This window comes from Leopardus geoffroyi, chromosome C3, assembly GCF_018350155.1.
Source record: "Leopardus geoffroyi isolate Oge1 chromosome C3, O.geoffroyi_Oge1_pat1.0, whole genome shotgun sequence".
In the NCBI taxonomy this organism is placed as follows: domain Eukaryota; kingdom Metazoa; phylum Chordata; class Mammalia; order Carnivora; family Felidae; genus Leopardus; species Leopardus geoffroyi.
In genome coordinates, this window is record NC_059338.1 from 59,744,976 (window position 1) to 59,758,147 (window position 13,172).

The following is a 13,172-nucleotide window of genomic DNA, read 5'->3' on the forward strand; positions in this document are numbered from 1 at the left end:
GGTTCTCGCAGGGGAGAAACATACCCTTCTGCTGTGCTCCGCATTAATTAGAAATGCTCAGAGTGTGATATATTTGCCATGTAAACTTTTTTTTTTTAACGTTTATTTATTTTTGAGACAGAGAGAGACAGAGCATGTGTGGGGGAGGGTCAGAGAGAGAGGGAGACACAGAATCTGAAGCAGGCTCCGGGCTCTGAGCTGTCAGCCCAGAGCCCGACGCGGGGCTCGAACTCACGGACCGTGAGATCATGACCTGAGCCAAAGTCGGTCGTTTAACCGACTGAGCCACCCAGGCGCCCCTAATTTGCCGTGTATAAACTTTTTAGGGCAACACTAGTTGTGATGTTTATTGAAAGAAGTTATTTGGAAATCTGTGAGAACTTTCTGGCCACAGAAACTACTGTATTTACTTTCCAGATGCAAAATTCGGAGTCGTCTTTATCTTGACACCCTATAGAGAATGAGTCAAAATATTGTCACGGTTTCTAAAATTCTAATTATTTGGTTGTTACATCCTGCGGGCCTGATTGTTAGGTATTCCTTTTATGTGAGCCCAGGAGAGCAACCTGATGTCTGAGGTCAATCTCAAGGAGTCATAAAATCCTCAGGGATAATATAACTGGGTCCACAGATTGCTAATTGCAACCTCCATGAGCCACTGGTTCAGTCATTGAATTTTAATGAGGAATGGTTGGTTGGGAGGAGCTGAGAGGGTTTGATCTAATGAAGGCGGACTTGGGAAAGGGATTATGGGAAGCATGTCCACATATCAGAAGTGAAATTGTACAGAAGAGGGACTGGAAGCTTTGCGTGGCTGGGTAGAACTGGAACCAGGAGTAGAGGTTACCAGCGGCAGGAATCCATCTCAGTATGAAGAAATAACTCGTAGCCATTGGAGACATTACAGGTGGAATAAGTATTCTGAGGAACAGTGATTTCTTTGTCCCAAGAGGGCGAAAAATGTCTTACGAGTTGTTATAAATGGGACATTTATGTATAGGCAATGGTGTGTAGGTAACTTTTGAGCTTCATTTCAATTTTAAAATTTTGGACTGAAAAGTAGATAGACATGAGGGATGTGACTACCTTGACAAAGGAGCAGATGGCCTCCCAGGACTTCAGTCCTCGTGACAGAGATAGAAGGGGTACAGGTTGGTTACAAGACTGTGCAGGGTGATGCTCATTCACAAGGAAGCCACAGAGAATAGACTGTAGTCTTTTGCAGTAGGTCAAGGTTAAAAGGACTAATCCCATGAGAATGAGGAGAGACTATTGATGGTGCCTGGAAAGAGTTGAAAGTAGCTTTCCTTGGAGATGGTCACAAAGTGGGGAGCAGAAAGCTGGTTGGAATTTCAGATGACCAATCAGTAAGGAGAGATGAGTTAAAGGGGTCAATTAGAGGCAAAGTTGAGTTTATTTTTCTCACCATACTCACAAAGGTGAAGGTGGGAAAGTTGACCGAGCACAGTTGTGAAGCGGCTTCTATGTCAGACTAAGAAGTTTGGACTTCATCCTGAAGACTCTGGGGATCCGGTAAAGAAATACTAAGAAGAATGAAGTGAGATTTTAGGGTCAAAACTCTAATTAGCAGCAGTGTAGACAATGCAAAAGGAACGCTAGAACAGAAGGATGGGCCCTGGGAGTGCTGCAGCAGGGGGGATGAAAGCATAGGAGATTCTGAACCAGAGAGCCGTGAATTGAGAACAACACAGAAGCATTTCTGAGGTGGAAGGTGATGGATCTTGGTGACTAGTGTATAAAAGGAGAGAGGAGAGAGGAGAGAGGGAGGAGTCAAAAGGATACCATGATTTCTGGCTAGCTGGGTAGGCAGGTGTTCCATCAACTAAGAGAGGACGCAGGTTGGAAACCAGGTTGGGGAGGCAGGAGAATGACTTTGGTTCTCGACAAGTTGAACAAGAGGCCTATGGGAACCAAGGGACGGATGTCTTGCTGACTAGAAACGTAGGTCTGGAACTCAGTGGAGAAGCCAGGATCCGAGAAGACAGATTTGAGAATCCTGAGTGATAATCAGAACCATGAAAGAGTAGATGAGTCACCCAGGAAGATTTTATAAAGTGGAAAGGGCCAAGGACAGAGCCTGTCAGTCTTATATTTCTAGTCTTACCTTGTGTGAGTAGTAACCCTGCTACTGCATGCGTACTCGTCTTGATTTCTCCCACAACACCGGAAGCTTCTCAGTAGCACTGGACCATGTGGTCTTCAGATATAGGACCAACTCTCATTTGTCTTCATATCTGTAATGCCCCGCAGAGTGTCAGGTATAAAGAGGCTGGTGTGAATGTTTTTTTGTTTTTAGTGACAAACGGGCTGAATCTATACCTAATACTTTATGCTTCTTAAACGTTAGTCAGTGCTGAGTATATATTTGTTGCTTTATAAAGAGTCAGTGCAATCAATGCATACAGTCCCAAGTGAGATAACATGGTTTAATCTCACTGGTCATCATTCTTCATCTGGCTGTTGACATCGTTACTGGTGATAGATCCATCAGGGATGTGGTTGAAAGCGAGGGAGGTGAGCAACTTCCGCGGGAAAAGAATTTGTTGGAAGGGTATCATAACTGAAAGGAAGCCTGGAACGTCTCTGAAAAGGATAGTATGTGAGGGTGACACTTGTTAGTTTCTGTAAAAACACCCCCCCCCCCCCCCCGTCACACCTCCCTTCTTACTACAGAAGTCTATTACTTCCTCTTGTCCTAGTCAAATGTGGGTTAGGAGACTCACCTGGGTAGCTCCCTTCCAGGTGGTGGAATGGGACTCTAAGCTTCTCCCTTGTTTGGCTCAGCTGTACCAGAAACATTTACTCTCAGCTGCTTAGGAAGAGAGAGTGAGAAAGGTCATGTGAGACTTTTCAGCTGCCAGGTCTGGCGGTGACATGGGTCACTTATGCTGTTACTTTGGATTTCCCCAGGAAAAATGTAAAAGTCTTTTTTAGTGAACACAGCACAGTCCTTGTGGTGCCAGAGATGCTCTACGGTCTACGTAGCAAGAATTAATAGAAAATGTCTTTAGGGCTCCATAGCCAGAAAAAAAAAAAAATCAATTCAATTGTTTTTTTCTGGTTTTGCATTTTCCAGCTCAAGAATCAGTTTCAGGAGAGAGTCTAGTCGGCCCAGTTTGGACAGGTGTCCAGTGCTTAGCTTTGGGAGACCAGGGGCTCTTGGCGGCTCGTCCATCCAGATATGGAGAAGAATTAATTCCCCAAAGTAAATTGAGGCACTGTTACAAAAGAAGAGTGGATGTGAGATGCCAAAAAAAAAAAAAAAAAATGTCCACCAAAGTAATACCATTATTCTGTCTGATACTAATATTAACATACATTTCCTAATGATACTAATATTAACATACACTGATAATAATTTGTAGTTCACAAATTTTTTCTATAATGACCATGTAATAAGGTAGGATAGCAGGTATTATTTTCCTCATTTTCCAAATGAAGAAATTAATGTTCAGGTTTTATAACAATCATCCCAGTAAAAAAAAAAACCAAACAGTGTTGATGATCAAACCTAAATGTTTAAAAAAATTTTTAAATGCTTATTTATTTATTTTTGAGAGAGAGAGAGAGAGAGAAAGAGAACACACAAGAAGGGTAGGGGCAGAGAGAGAGAATACCAAGCAGGCTCCGTGCTGTCAGCACAGAGCCCGATGCAGGGCTTGAATTCATGAACATGACCTGAGCAGAAATCAAGAGTTGGCCACTTAACTGACTGAGCCACTCAGGCACTGCCCCCCCCCTTTTAAAAAAATGTTTTTTTAATGTTCAAACCTAAATGTTTTGATTCCTAGCCTCATCTCTTTCCACAGTACCACATGACCTGTGTATATTAAGAAGCTATAGAATGCTCCCCTGCATAAACCATGTTTTAAAAATTGTGATTGCTGCTCTGAGGTCATGGGCAATCATTTTTACTTGTCCCAGATTAGCTTTCGTATTTCACTTTATTTCTAAGGGCAACTGCCTATAACCGTTGACCTAGGCACTCACTTCAAAAGCATAGTTGCCACTGCCTGGATTGCATACCTCTCCCTGAGTGTGACCCCACCCTCCTTTCCCCATACATCTGAACCCTCTACCAATCGCTCTGGATGCTTCTTTCAGAGGTTTCAGAAATATCTGAAGACAAGTGATTCAGAGAAATGGGAGGACAACCGCTGATTCAACATTAAACACAAAAACTATACTGAACGTTCTTTAATCTCTTTTTGATGATTCAGAAAGTAAAGTCATACTGAAGTTGGAAATGCACTTGGTGTTTTGGGTGCTTTGAGATGACTGTGCCAGGTACCTTAGAAACATTTAGATGTTTGGGATCATAGGGCCATACCAGCAGACAGAAGAAGGGAATGTCCAGGAACCTGCCACCCTGAGATTAGACATTGGTCTAAGATCTGTGGCAAGGACAGGATGTTTATAACCTGGAACCATGCCACTATTTGGATAGAAGTAAAGTTCCCTCGGGCTGCTCCAGCTGGCAGGAAAGGACTTCACCATTCAGGAAGGCTCAAGCAGAGAAGTTATTATTTTAAAATCTAAAAGCAGCTCGCCTCGCTCTTACTTCTCTCTACGCACAATATGAGGGCCTGACCCCTTCTTTCTGATGTCCCATGTGGTAGCTTGTTTTTGAAGTGCCTTCAAATAGAAAAATGAGGGAAAGGGCCCCTGTGGAAACATGGGTGGATGAACACTCCTGCTTCTGGACCGAGAATAGAGTAAGAGAACATTACCTAAGGGGTGTTTAGATTAAAGCTAAGGAAGACTTTCCTAATGGTAACTTTTGGAAATTATGGCTGGCGGAGGAAATGACAGAAACTCCCTCTCTGATGAGCTTTCAACAGTGAACAGGTTCTCTTGTCTAGAATATTAGGATAAATAAGATCGCTTTCAGAGTCCTTTCTAGGATTTTGATTTATTTAAAAGATCCACAGATTGCTGGGGTGCCTGGGTGGCTCAGTCGGTTGAGTGTCCGACTTCAGCTCAGGTGATGATCTCATGGCTTGTGAGTTCGAGCCCCGCATCAGACTCTTGTGTTGACAGCTCAGAGCCTGGAGTCTGCTTCAGATTCTGTGTCTCCCTCTCCCTCTACCCCTCCCCACTCAGGCTCTGTCTCTCTCTTCTCAAAAATAAATAAAAACATTAAAAAAAATTAAAAAAAATAGAAGATCCACAGATCGCAAAATTAATTCTCTATATAGGGTGATGCCTAAAATACCGCAGTCTTGTTTTGCTGTAATATTGTTTCCGTTTTAGAAAAAATGATATATGTGTATTGTAAGCATTTCAATCAGAAGAGAAATGTAGAAAAGAAAAAAATGTCTCCTAAAATCTCACTATCCACCGCTAATGAGTGTATTCTTCAGAACTCTTCTCTTTGCAAGGGGTAGACACTTAACCTGGTTTAGGGGACTTTTTTGGCTTAGGTAATTGGTAAGTCCAAGTTCAAGTATGTCTATGTTCGGATTACACTGTATTTCATTTATTTATTTAAAAACTTTTTTTAAGCTTATTTATTTTGAGGGAGAGTGAAAGAGTGCGCACAAGCACGGGAGGGGCAGAGAGAAGGAGAGAATCCCAAGTAGGCCCCATCCCAAGCGCCATCAGAGCAGGGCCTGATGAGGGGCTTGAACCCACAAACTCTGAGATCGTGACCTGAGCCAAGATCAGGAGTCGGACACACACTCAGACTCCCCTTATTTATTTATTTTTTAATTTTTAAATTTTATTTTAGAGAGAGCGCCTGCTTCTGGACCGGGGAGAGGGGAGAGGGGCAGAGAGAGAAGGAGAGAGAGAATCTTAGGCAAGCTCCACATTCAGCACGGAGCCCAATGTGGGGCTTGACCCCACGACCCTGGTGTCAGCCTGGGCTGAAGTCAAGAGTTGGTCACTCAACTGACTGGGCCCCCCAACTGCCCCCAGATTATATTTTAAAGAATCTCTGTCTCCTCTGGGTTAGCTTAATTCTCAGGCAGGCTCTCCGTTTGGGGCAAAGGTGGCCCCAAGCAGGTCCAGAGTTAAATGGTCTTTAATGGCTTCCATCTCAGGAGGACAAAGTGCCATTCTTCGCAGTGGTGGGCAGAAGTCCTGTTGCTGGGGGTGGCTGTGCTCTGTCAGAGGAGCATACAAACGGGCCACCAGCCCCCATTGAACTGTATGCATTGAAAGGAAAAGGGAAAAGGAGTAGCTTCCTAAAGGGAAATTGGGCAGTTGTTTCCAAATGAAGAAGGCAGGCAAAAACAAACACTGTTAATATTTTGTGGAATTCATCCATTTCGGCTTCTTCACAGGCCAAATGCATTGCTATTCCAGGAAGCCAGAAATAGGTTTGCTCCCAGCAGGTCCTTGTGAGGAGGTGCTAAGTTGGGATTGATTCTTCCCTGTGACGGTAATGCCACAGAGTTACCTTTGTTTTTCTGTCATGCTTCTATTTTTCCTTCCATCTCCTTCTGTGACTTACTCAGAAGTGCAAGCATATATTACCTAGGCAAGGGGTGAAGGAACAGACATACATGAATTTTTATAAAATCAATTTATTCACAACACCGTGCCTGAAATTGTTACTGTGGTCTAAAATAAACCTTGTAGGCTGTTAGTATTTAAAAAAAAATTCTTTTTAAATGTTTATTTATTTTTGAGAGAGAGAGAGAGAGAGAGCATGAGCAGGGGAGGGGCAGAGAGAGAGGGAGACACAGAATCTGAAGCAGGCATCAGGCTCTGAACTGTCAGCACAGAGCCCGGTGTGGGGCTTGAACCCATGAACTGTGAAATCATGACCTGAGCCGAAGTTGAATGCTTAACTGACTGAGCCATCCAGGTGCCCCCAGCCTGTTCGTATTAAGAGGCCATTAAGGGGTGCCTGGCTGGCTCAGTCAGTTAAGTGTCCCACTCTTGGTTTTGGCTCAGGTCATGATCTCATGGTTCATGAGTTCAAGCCCCTTGAGTCCCATGCTGGGCTCTGTGCTGACAGAGCCAGCTTGGGATTCTCTGTCTCCCTCTCTCTCTTCCTCTCCCCCACTCACACTCCTCTCTCTCTCTCTCTCTCCCTCTCACTGCCCCCCCTCAAAATAAATAAATAAACATTTAAAAAAAGAAACCATTAAGAACACAATCAGAGGGGCACCTGGGTGGCTCAGTCAGTTATGCGTCTGACTCTCGGTTTCAGCTCAGGTCACGATCTCATGATTTGTGAGTTCGGGCCCCGCATCTGGCTCTGCACTGACAGTGAGGAACGTGCTTGACATTCTCTCTCTCCCCCTCTCCCTCTGCCCCTCTCCCGCTCAGCTCACTCTGTCTGTCTCTCTCAAAAATAAATAAATAAACTTAAAAAAAAAAAAAAAAAAGAACATAATCAGAAATCAGGGAATTCTTGGGAGGGGACATCTCAGAACTCGCCATTGACCTTAGGGATTTGGACAGGTGTTTCTGAGCCTGAGCAGAAATGCTCTAGCACTCACCCCGGTGTCAATGCCGCCTCAATCTGAATCCTATTGTGTTGCCACCCCTGTGACGTTCTGGCTGTTAAGAAAGGCTACTTGTTGCCAAGGTTCCTCCTCCTCCTTCTCTTCCTCTTTGCCAGCCCCAGCCTGGTGCTGCTAACCAAGGAGATTTGCCGATTAAAAGGGCTTCGGCTCCCAGGGTTCCCATGGCAACAGCCTCCTCGGAGGTCTTTGTTGCTTGCTAAAACTTTGATCTCTCCGAGTGGCTGCTGCTGTTTCTCTCCAAGATTTACAAACAGAAGAAGAGGGAAAAAGAATTGGGGGAGAAGAAAGAAAAAGTTTACTCCTGGCAGAAAGGAGAGAAGGAATTAATTACAGAACCACACTCTAGCCATAAATCTGGGGGTGACTCCTCTGGAACATCTTTGGGTTCGGGCTGTGCCCATATTTTCATTTGTAGACTCAGTTATACCTCAGTTATCTTGGCCGCGCATGAAAGACCTCAAGTGAACTTGATTCTACCAGGGGGGCAGAGCCATCTTTTCTATCTTCAGTGGACACCTGTGCCTTCAGATATCCAGGAGAGCCAAGATAACCGTGCCAGGTCCCGTGGAAGGAGAGCCAGAGAACTAATGAGAAGTGAGCTCTTTAGGCTTCATCCCCATTGCCTCTTTTCCCAGTTCTCTGTCCTAGCCCTAGCCTGCTCTGCCCTGAGCATACCTAGATGCCTCTGGTGGAAGAACTAGAAAGTTAGCCAGGCATCAACTAGAATATGATTCTGGTTAACGACCATGAATAACAACCATTCTACTGTAGGAGCAGTGGAATGGGGGTGGTGGTTGCTCCAAAGAATTGGGATCACGCCTTTTACTCTCTGCGGAAAGCCGCCTCTGGCCTTTAGACCTCTCTGGTGCATAATCGCACCCTTGCTGTATGATAGGCACTATGCAGTAGAGTTAGTTTTGCTTCAAGTATGGTTTACATTGAAATTATGATTTACATTTAACTAGTCTTTTTTGCATACTATGTCCCTAGCACAGTAAGGATACAAAGTAAATAAATGACACCATCTTGTCCCTATAAAAATTACTGTCTTTTGATAAAGATAAATATTGTATTTCTGAAGCAATTAGAGAATATGAGAAAAGGTTAAGACTGTATTTGATATTAAGTATCTAGGCTATTGGTTCGCAACAGGGTGCTATTTTGCCTCCCCAGGAGACATTTGGCAGTGTCTAGAAACATTTTGGTTGTCACAACTTAAGGGGTGCTATGGCATCTAGTGGGTAGGAGCCAAGGAGGCTGCTAAGTGCACAGGACAGCCCTCCTACACACAATTACGTGGCCCCAAATGGCCATAGTGCCAATGTGGCAAAACCCTGATCTTGACCCAAGGTCCGTGTGGATACTTGGCAAGGTCTGTTGTGAAGAGCTTTGGGGTCAGATACCCCTGGATTCAGTGCAGCCATATAACCTTGGGTAAGTCCATGTTAATGAGCCTCGGTTTTGAGCCTCGGTTTCCTCATCTGTAAAAATGGGGAAGGGGTAATAAAAGCTACGTGGAAGGTCTATCGTGAGGATTAAATGGCACATGATAAGTAAGAACTCCCACCTGTTCCCACCCCTCACATTTCATTGCTGGTGCGTCAATGCTTGATCTGAGGGAACGCTCTGCGGGGAGTTCTGCGATCCGGGGCTCCTGCTAGAAGAGCTGATTTCCCTTTAGCCCATTCCATAGGCAGAGGCTTTAATGAGCCATCTGTGCATTGGCAATCCTATTACTAATAGATTCACAGTTCCTCAATGACATTTGGGCAATGCCTTGCCAGTGGTGACCCCAGTCAGCCCCGTGGGAATCTTCGCGCTAGTGGATTTCAGGACATTCTGTCACAGCATGCTATGTTTTGGTTGCTCTATTTTGGTTGTTTTGGAAGCCCCTATTTCTCAGTGGATGGCCCCGAGTTAATTACACGGCGTTTAGTGCCTGAATGCCAGGAGTACAGCACACAGGCCATTCGCTGAAGTCTGGAGGGGTCTGGGGAAACGCCTGACTTGGATTAGGCCCTGGATGGCTCTAGAAAGGCTTTAGACAGGGTGACTTCATAATTTACCGTCCAAATCAGGATCCTTGAGAGGGAAAAGGGGAAACTTTTAATAATTTTTCTCAAGACAACAGGCATAAACTTACACTCTCCAAACTGGTATCGTGGGTCGCCCCATAAACGTGACCGCCTTGAAGGTTCTCCTTTCGGTCGAAGAGAACAGAACAGAAGATCCAGGGAAACTGGGGGCAAATGAGGGTCGGCTCCTTCCTTCACCTGCCGGACCCTTGCTGCTAGTTGGCGTTTCATTTGTGGGGTCCCAGGGATGTACACATCGCCATTCATTTACCAGGACCGATCAAAGGGGCCCAGCAAAGAGACGGTTAAGGACTGTTCACTGACAGTTTTGCGCCAAGATGTCTGAAGGGTAAAGGGCGTCCACTTAGCTCTTCACGACCCTGGGTGGCGAAGAGAACAGACGGACGAGGTCTCAAGGCGCCCTTTGCCTTCCCCCGTCCCCAGCCACCCAGTCCCGCGCTGCGCCTGCTCTCCCCTCCACCCCCTGCTCCCTCGCAGCCTGTATCCCGCCTCACTATTTTTGCTTCACTGGTTGCTCATCACTGTGGGAGGAAACTCGGCCTTCAATTAGCGCGCATTCCTGAAGCCTGCGGTTGCCGTGGTTACCCGGGCGCGAGCTGAAGCAGCTGGGTCAGCCCGCCAGCTCCATTGTCGTCTCTGGGCCCCGGGCGCGGGCGCGGGCGCGGGAGGGAGGGCGGGGACGGGCCCGCAGAGGGGAGGCCCCGGGGGCCGCGGGGGAGTGGGCGTCACCGAGAAATCGGCTCAGCCCGGCCAAGAAAGAACTGCGGCCCCTGAAAGCCGGGCAAGAAAACAGTCGTTGCATTTTTCTCCAGAGCCAGCTGCTGCCGTTCAAGGGTGCAGGTTCGCGTTCACACGCCGGCGGTGTCTGGACTTTGGTCTGGGAACTGCCCCCAGGTGGAAGCCCCTCAACGCTGAGAGGAAAGGGCAGAGACCCCCACCGCCCAAGACCCACAAGGAGTGGGGCCCTCCGTGTCTGCTTCAGACCAGCAGGGCTTTGGGGGTTGAGGAAAGTGGCCATTTTGAGCACCTTTGCATTTAAGTTCCCTCTGTGGAGCCCGGTGAGCTCAGAAAATCACACTGGGTACCGAGGAAGCCCATTCCCTTCTTCCATTAAATCCCACCCTGCCCCGGGTCGTTTCCGAGTCAAATCCAGCCGTCTTCTGCACTTCATCTCAGGCCAAGTTGTGCATGCTAGATTACTAATAATACTTGGCATCTCTTCCCTCTCTGGGGGCAGGGAACTGGTTCGCTGTAGCACTTTGCGAAGGCAGAGTGCTTTGCAGTCGTTTTTATTATTGTTTATTAGTTGGTGGCGGAATGGTGAAGGCCTTTTAATTAGCTCATACTGCGTTAGGATGTATTCAGTAATCACTCTCTGGTCACGACTTTAAAAGATGCTGAACATTTTAGCCATCTCTAGCATTTCCTACATCCAAAAATTATACTTTAATTATGTAAGTGGAGCAATAATGCCACAAACAGAAGTTTCAGGGTTGCTGCCTGCAAATACTAGGAGACTAGAAAGCTGTTGCTATATACATTTCTAAATTAAGGCTAAGCAAAGCTTGAGGGGGGATGAGATATTGGGGAAAAAATACTGGAATGGGGATGAGTAGGTCCAGTTTCTTCTGGTTCGATTATTAGCCGTGTGACTTTGAGTATGATTCTTAACCTCTCTGAGCCTCAGTTTCCTGAAAACACGGAAAGGGTGATGGATTCGATGACCTCTGAGATTCTTTCTGGCTGTAAAATCTAATTCTAGAATCTATGTGAATAGAAGAAGTCAGTGCCTTAGGCCAAGCTTATAATCACTGCCCAAAACCCGGAAGCATTTATTGACAGTTAATTGCAGACGGTCCAATACTAGTCATTTTGTGGAGAGAATTCACTGTCAGAATTATTCACTGTGGTTTAAAGTGACCTGAAATGTAAAAGATATAAAAAGAAAAAAGTACACACACGAAATGCTTAAATACAGTTTATAAATATATGTAAAAGAAGGAAAGCTATACCCACATTTCTGATGGATAATCATAAATTATATTTATTGAATGCATGGTTGCTATGGGAATATAGAATAAAAACAGGGATGTGTGTGCACTTGGGAAATTTCCAGTCTATTTGGGATTCCAAATAGCCATAGAAACAACTTTACACTTAAGAGGGCCAGAGAAAGCCATCTGCTCTCCTAAAAGCCTTAGGAGAGAAACATTTTGGATGGTCAGGAGCTGAGAGACCAGGGGGTGGGTCACCCTGGTCTCTGAGAATGGATCTGGGGCATGTTCGGGAAGCTCAGAAATGGGATGAAGCCCAGAGGTGCATTAAACAGAAGGGAGAAGAAGGCAATCACAGGAACTGGGGAAGGAAAGTATTCTAGATTGTCCCGAGCAGAAAGTTCATTAGTATGGAATATTGGCAAACCGGAGGAGGACTCCGAGGTAGTAAGTTCAAAGGAATGAATGAAGATAACCGTGCTGTCAGTCTTGGTGACATCATAAGTAGGAAGGAAGTGTTGTTTTTCCTCCTTTTGGTAGGTTCCAGCGCATGACAACCTTCCGTTGTCAGCAAGTAATTGAATGGCAGATATAGGATCTGAAAACAAATTTGTCCTAAATCCAGAATTTCGGTATCTTCCATTGCACTTTGAAGGTTTGGACTAATAAAATCAGAGCTTAGATTTAAGTTTGTTTGTTTTTTTTTATTTTTTTTTTTATTTAAAAAAAAAATTTTTTTTTTCAACGTTTATTTATTTTTGGGACAGAGAGAGAGACAGAGCATGAACGGGGGAGGGGCAGAGAGAGAGGGAGACACAGAATCGGAAACAGGCTCCAGGCTCTGAGCCATCAGCCCAGAGCCTGACGCGGGGCTCGAACTCACGGACCGCGAGATCGAGACCTGGCTGAAGTCGGGCGCTTAACCGACTGCGCCACCCAGGCGCCCCTAGATTTAAGTTTTAAAGGTAGAGACAAAGACGGCTTTTTTGGCTACACTTTGTATGCATGTTGGATCTCTCTGTAACGACTGCCTTTCAAACAACATAGCCTGATAGCTGTCAACTTGTCGGGTGGGGTTGTGATTCAGTCCTCCTAGATAGCAAGATGGCCTTTGGGGACGTTCAAGGACTAGAGGACACTAGTGGCATTGAGCCCTGAGTCCAGGGGCGCTAAACATTCTCCAGTGCATAGAATAGCGCTGAATGAATGAATGAATGAATGTTTCCTTCGTGTTCTTATTAAAAGCCTGTTTCCATCTGGGACAAAAAGCACTCTCATGAGCAGTGACCCAGAAGTCCAGCCAGAAGCTCAGCGTAGCAGACAATGGGGATTTGCTACTGGAAACGTTGCAAGGTCCTGATGGGTGAGGAGGGCTGCTCAGGGTGTCAAACACAGAACACAGTCTCTGCCCCCGAGGGGTACCCGTCCTGTTAGCGGAGGCGCACGTAAAGGTGTCGCTGCAGTCCAGAGCCACAAGGGCTCTCTTGTAGGTGTGCACAGTGGTCCTTAGGAGCATGGAGGTTCCTCCCAGTGCAGCATTCTTCCAGGGCTCTGTCGCAACAGATTTCAGAGTCTTGTAG

At 45.8% G+C, this 13,172-nt stretch overlaps 1 protein-coding gene and 1 long non-coding RNA gene across 4 annotated transcripts in view; one reads left to right on the plus strand and one right to left on the minus strand.

Annotated features, from left to right (window-relative positions):
* The window catches only part of ILDR2 (immunoglobulin like domain containing receptor 2), a 64,009-nt gene that overhangs the window by 18,870 nt on the left and 31,967 nt on the right, over window positions 1-13,172 (plus strand). The gene's annotated exons all lie outside the window — the stretch shown is intronic.
* Window positions 2,338-10,226, minus strand: LOC123585190. Its single transcript, XR_006705971.1, has 5 exons — window positions 10,093-10,226; window positions 9,646-9,957; window positions 7,476-7,613; window positions 2,745-2,830; window positions 2,338-2,604 (listed from the first exon to the last, which is right to left on the minus strand). It is a non-coding gene; the product is annotated as an uncharacterized LOC123585190 (long non-coding RNA).